Source organism: Haliotis rufescens, unplaced genomic scaffold (genome assembly GCF_023055435.1).
Source record: "Haliotis rufescens isolate VD_foot unplaced genomic scaffold, xgHalRufe1.0.p SCAF_3, whole genome shotgun sequence".
Taxonomy (NCBI): Eukaryota; Metazoa; Mollusca; class Gastropoda; order Lepetellida; family Haliotidae; genus Haliotis; species Haliotis rufescens.
In genome coordinates, this window is record NW_025964001.1 from 61,666,557 (window position 1) to 61,673,618 (window position 7,062).

Sequence of the window (7,062 nt, forward strand, 5' to 3'; positions counted from 1 at the left end):
CGTAATCAGAGACCATATATGGCGTAATAAAAAACCCGTAATCTCTATACGTGCCTTTGAGAGCTAATTCAAAACAGTATTTGATGCCAACCTTACCTAGTCAAGGTTTAGCTTCTAATCAACCTATGGGTCACCTGCCAAAAAACACATCCTACTCGAGCCAAGAAGACATGAGTGTTTTCCGAGAAACGGGGAACAGGTTATATGTCGCCTTGTTGCCATCACCAAGCAGTCGGCCATTACTCAAACTGTAACGTGTCCTGACAGAAACTCACAACCTGAGCGGACATTCAGCTCTTAATGACGTTCATCCGACCCTATTGTGTTCCTGACTGCCCGCGACCCTCATGGCCTGACACAACAGACTCGTGTAGTTTGTCAACCATGTTTAGCAGGCCGGTGGTATCTCATGCTTGGGGATGAAGTGGGTAAAATGGCTGCTTGTTCTGGGTGGCATGAGGTGTCCCGACCCCCAAGCGCTCAGCCATGACCCTGCTGACAGGCCTTGCAACTATCAAAAGTCACCATGACATACTTGTGAAAATTGCGTAAACAATGTTCCGCTACATTGTGTCACACTGAGTGCAGGGTGTTGCATTTCACATGGGCGTGGACGGCCCATTAGTTTAAGGCGTCGGAATCCGCTGTGCAGAGTTGCGTCCCGTGTGCGTGCCAGGATCCGCTCACCATTCTGCGGTTTGAATTACGGATTAGCTTTGTTTTTTTGTCTTTGGTTTGTCAGCACCATTCATGTTCTCGTTTGTTTCAGCCAAGACCTGCGTGGTTGGGCTTTCGCCTAACATTAGGCCGTGCTGTGACTGAAAAGTTGTTCTCCACGGCGTTAAACCAAACTCACCTCATTTCGCAAAGGTACAAATCTACGCTTGACTTGTTAGATACCTCCCTGACATGCACACCGAATCTGTACATGTCCATCATGCTTTTCATTCACATCCCATGTAACGACATGTAGACTTGACAAGTGACTAAATTTCTGCATGTTTTATGTAATGTTTGACAGATCGCGTGTTGATATCATGTTTGACTATCTGCATGTTTGATATCAAGTTTGACTATCTGCATGTTTGATATGTGACTATCTGCATGTTAATATTTTGTGACAACACACGTGTTTGATATCTTTCTGGTGAAAAGCTGAATGTTTGATATCTTGAGTGACAACCAGCATGTGTTATCCTGTGACAACCAGCATGTGCTATCCTGTGTGACAACCTGCATGTTATCCTGTGTGGCAACAAGCATGTGTGTTATCCTGTATGACAACCTGCATGTGTTATCCTGTATGACAACCTGCATGTTATCCTGTGTGACAACCTGCATGTGTTATCCTGTGTGACAACCTGCATGTTATCCTGTGTGGCAACAAGCATGTGTGTTATCCTGTATGACAACCTGCATGTGTTATCCTGTGTGACAACCTGCATGTTATCCTGTATGACAACCTGCATGTGTTATTCTGTGTGACAACCTGCATGTTATCCTGTGTGACAACCTGCATGTGTTATCCTGTGTGACAACCTGCATGTTATCCTGTATGACAACCAGCATGTGTTATCCCGTGTGACAACCAGTATGTGTTATCCTGTGACAACCAGCATGTGCTATCCTGTATGACAACCTGCATGTTATCCTGTATGACAATCTGCATGTTATCCTGTGTGACAACCAGCATGTGTTATCCTGTGTGACAACCTGCATGTTACCCTTTGTGACAACCTGCATATTATCCTGTATGACAACCAGCATGTGTTATCCTATGTGACAACCAGCATGTATGCTATCCTGTATGACAATTTGCATGTGGTATCCTGTATGACAACCTGCACGTTATCCTGTGTGGCAACCAGCATGTGTTATCCTGTGACAACCAGCATGTGTTATCCTGTGTGACAACCAGCATGTGTTATCCTGTGTGACAACCTGCATGTTATCCTGTATGACAACAAGCATGTGTTATCCTGTATGACAACCTGCATGTGTTATCCTGTATGACAACCAGCATGTGTTATCCTGTATGACAACCAGCATGTGTTATCCTGTATGACAATCAGCATGTGTGCTATCCTGTATGACAACCAGCGTGTGTTATCCTGTATGACAACCAGCATGTGTGCTATCCTGTATGACAACCAGCGTGTTATCCTGTGTGACAACCTGCATGTGTTATCCTGTATGACAACCAGCATGTGTGCTATCCTGTGTGACAACCTACATGTGTTATCCTGTATGACAACCAGCATGTGTTATCCTGTTTGACAACCTGCATGTGTTATCCTGTATGACAACCAGCATGTGTTATCCTGTGTGACAACCAGCATGTATGCATCCTGTGTGACAACCTGCATGTGTTATCCTGTGTGACGACCTGCATGTGTTATCCTGTATGACAACCTGCATGTGTTATCCTGTATGACAACCTGCATGTGTTATCCTGTGTGACAACCAGCATGTGTGCTATCCTGTATGACAACCTGCATGTGTTATCCTGTGTGACAACCAGCATGTGTGCTATCCTGTATGACAACCAGCGTGTTATCCTGTATGACAACCTGCACGTTATCCTGTGTGGCAACCAGTATGTGTTATCCTGTATGACAACCAGCATGTGTTATCCTGTGTGACAACCAGCATGTGTGCTATCCTGTGTGACAACCTGCATGTGTTATCCTGTATGACAACCTGCATGTATGCTATCCTGTGTGACAACCTGCATGTGTGCTATCCTGTATGACAACCAGCATGTGTTATCCTGTGTGACAACCAGCATGTGTGCTATCCTGTATGACAACCAGCGTGTTATCCTGTATGACAACCTGCATGTGTTATCCTGTGTGGCAACCAGTATGTGTTATCCTGTGACAACCAGCATGTGTTATCCTGTGTGACAACCTGTATGTGTGTTATCCTGTGTGACAACCTGCATGTGTTATCCTGTGTGACAACCTGCATGTGTTATCCTGTATGACAACCAGCATGTGTGCTATCCTGTGTGACAACCTACATGTGTTATCCTGTATGACAACCTGCATGTGTTATCCTGTATGACAACCAGCATGTGTGCTATCCTGTATTACAACCAGCATGTGTTATCCTGTTTGACAACCTGCATGTGTTATCCTGTATGACAACCAGCATGTGTTATCCTGTGTGACAACCAGCATGTATGCTATCCTGTATGACAACCTGCATGTGTTATCCTGTGTGACAACCTGCATGTGTTATCCTGTGTGACAACCTGCATGTGTTATCCTGTGTGACAACCAGCATGTGTGCTATCCTGTATGACAACCTGCATGTGTTATCCTGTGTGACAACCAGCATGTGTGCTATCCTGTATGACAACCAGCGTGTTATCCTGTATGACAACCTGCACGTTATCCTGTGTGGCAACCAGTATGTGTTATCCTGTATGACAACCTGCATGTGTTATCCTGTATGACAACCAGCATGTGTTATCCTGTGTGACAACCAGCATGTGTGCTATCCTGTGTGACAACCTGCATGTGTTATCCTGTATGACAACCTGCATGTGTTATCCTGTGTGACAACCAGCATGTGTGCTATCCTGTATGACAACCAGCATGTGTTATCCTGTGTGACAACCAGCATGTGTGCTATCCTGTATGACAACCAGCGTGTTATCCTGTATGACAACCTGCATGTGTTATCCTGTGTGGCAACCAGTATGTGTTATCCTGTGACAACCAGCATGTGTTATCCTGTGTGACAACCTGTATGTGTGTTATCCTGTGTGACAACCTGCATGTTATCCTGTGTGACAACCTGCATGTTATCCTGTGAGACAACCTGCATGTTATCCTGTATGACAACCAGCATGTGTTATCCTGTATGACAACCAGCATGTGTGCTATGCTGTATGACAACCAGCGTGTTATCCTGTGTGACAACCTGCATGTGTTATCCTGTGTGACAACCAGCATGTGTTATCCTGTATGACAACCTGCATGTGTTATCCTGTGTGACAACCAGCATGTGTGTTATCCTGTGTGACAACCAGCATGTGTTATCCTGTATGACAACCTGCATGTGTTATCCTGTGTGACAACCTGTATGTGTGTTATCCTGTGTGACGACCTGTATGTGTGTTATCCTGTGTGACAACCTGCATGTGTTATCCTGTATGACAACCTGCATGTGTTATCCTGTGTGACAACCAGCATGTGTTATCCTGTATGACAACCTGCATGTGTTATCCTGTATGACAACCAGCATGTGTTATCCTGTATGACAACCTGCATGTGTTATCCTGTATGACAACCTGCATGTGTTATCCTGTGTGACAACCAGCATGTGTTATCCTGTATGACAACCTGCATGTGTTATCCTGTGTGACAACCAGCATGTGTTATCCTGTGTGACAACCAGCATGTGTTATCCTGTATGACAACCTGCATGTGTTATCCTGTGTGACAACCAGCATGTGTGCTATCCTGTATGAGAACCAGCATGTGTGTTATCCTGTGTGACAACCAGCATGTGTGTTATCATGTGTGACAACCATGTGTTATCCTGTGTGGTCAGTAATAACCGACATGTAGTGACTTGCAAATGAAACCATTTGTAGTTAACCACTTCAAATAGTGAAGGGACATTACACAGATATACAAACTTGTTGAGCAGCATGTGAGTTCTGTTACCATTGGTACACTTAATACTAACCCGTGAAGATATAATAGGTCTTCAGCAACCAAGTTTGCCGTGAAGGCAACTATGCTAAAGTACTTTAGTCATAAGAGGCGACTAACAGGATCGGATGGTCAGGCTCGCTGACTTGTCATGTGGTCATTCGTGTCATTAATGCATGTCATCGTATCCCAATTACAGACCGTGGTCATATAGCTGGAATAGTGCTGAGTGTGGTGTTAAACAACAAACAAAACAATAACACCTGATACTACCTGTACTGGTAGGCTATCAACTTGACTTAACTTGAGCTGACTTTTATAAGGGATTATCCATATACCAAATTTGGTCAAAATCCATCTATAGTTCCAACTTAATGGCTTGGGATAGACACTATGGTCTCCATACTGAGCTAAGAAATACCATCCCACTTACACTTTCCTTAACAGTTCCAAGTCTCAAGCCAGTCATACCAGACTCACCTACTGCCTTAATAACAACACAATATATTCTCAAAGCTTTTTTTAATATCTTAATTCAAAAAGGAAACACTGTCTCAGACAGACCAGTCTTCTACGCCTGGCGTATATTACAGAAAACTTCCACGTAATGATGCTGTAGATGTAAACAAGTATTTGTCACAGAGTGACGAAATATCCCCCGCCATATACACCATAGTACCAAATATGAAGACAATCCAGCGATTAGTTCTTGAGATATTGTGGCAACACCGTTTTCTAACTCCAAAAGCAGATTTGCCTGCTGTGACCTTGAAAATGGGGTCAAGGTCACCAAATCTGACAGGTGTCTGCGGTGTCTGTATATACACCATAGTTCCAAATATGAAGACAATCGAGAGGTTTAGTTCTTGAGATATCGCGGCAACACTGTTTTCCAACTCTAAAAGCAGATTTGCCTGCTGTGACCTTGAAAATGGGATCAAGGTCACCAAAACCGACTGGTGTCTGCGGAGTCTGTATATACACTATAGTTCCAAATATGAAGACAATCCAGTGTTTAGTTCTTGAGATATCGCGGCAACACCGTTTTCCAACTCCAAAAGCAGATTTGCCTGCTGTGACCTTGAAAATGGGGTCAAGGTCACCAAAACCGACTGGTGTCTGCGGTGTCTGTATATACACCATAGTTCCAAATATGAAGACAATCCAGTGTTTAGTTCTTGAGATATCGCGGCAACACCGTTTTCCAACTCTAAAAGCAGATTTGTCTGCTGTGACCTTGAAAATGGGATCAAGGTCACCAAAACCGACTGGTGTCTGCGGAGTCTGTATATACACCATAGTTCCAAATATGAAGACAATCCAGTGTTTAGTTCTTGAGATATCGCGGCAACACCGTTTTCCAACTCTAAAAGCAGATTTGTCTGCTGTGACCTTGAAAATGGGATCAAGGTCACCAAAACCGACTGGTGTCTGCGGAGTCTGTATATACACCATAGTTCCAAATATGAAGACAATCCAGTGTTTAGTTCTTGAGATATCGCGGCAACAAACAGGTGGGACGTACGGACGGTCGTGAATACTATATCCCCCGCTTCGCGCTTTCGCGCGGCGGGGGATAACAATATAAAGCATGAAACATAGGACAAGACAGGGTATAAGTTAGATGCTATATACAAAGCATGAAAGTGAACCTCTGGTTCTCAACAGTATGCACCTTTATTCTGCTGCCTGGAATCTATAATGCCGACAATATACAAAGTTTTGTTCATCGTATATACAGAGCATATTTACAGATTGTCCGTTGTGTCATTGACATTCATCACATCAGGGTAACATTTGAAATATCATCATCTATAGCTTCATGGACTCCTTCGTGGGAGAGGAACAGGTCTAGCATTTGAAATACAAAAAATTACCAGGCTTCCATCAGGACCACAGACTTTACAAGCTGCAGGTCCTGACTAAACTCTTCAGGCCATCATTAAAAATAACTGCAGCGTATTGCAGAGACCATATACCGATATATGGTCTCTGCTTATTGTGACAAATAAATCGGCACATAAATTTACAGCAGGCCATAAGGACCCATTCAGATTTAAACTGCAGGTCAGGCACGAGATCTTCCTGCCATAGGTCTATGGGCAGGTCCTTATTTCAAACACAGGCCTTTGATGTTTATCACCTTGGTGAAAGCCATGAGCACAGGCGTGTTGCAGCAGTGGATAATAATTATGGGGAACCTGGAAGATCCCGGGACAAGGAGACGCAACTCTGCACAGTGATGTGGGGATGAATGCTCCCTCAGCCTCATCCCAGGGCTGGTGTAATGAAGTGAGTGAGTGAGTGAGTTGAGTGTAAGACCAGTGAGTGAGTGAGTGAGTGAGTTGAGTGTAAGCCCAGTGAGTGAGTGAGTGAGAGTGAATGAGAGTGAGTG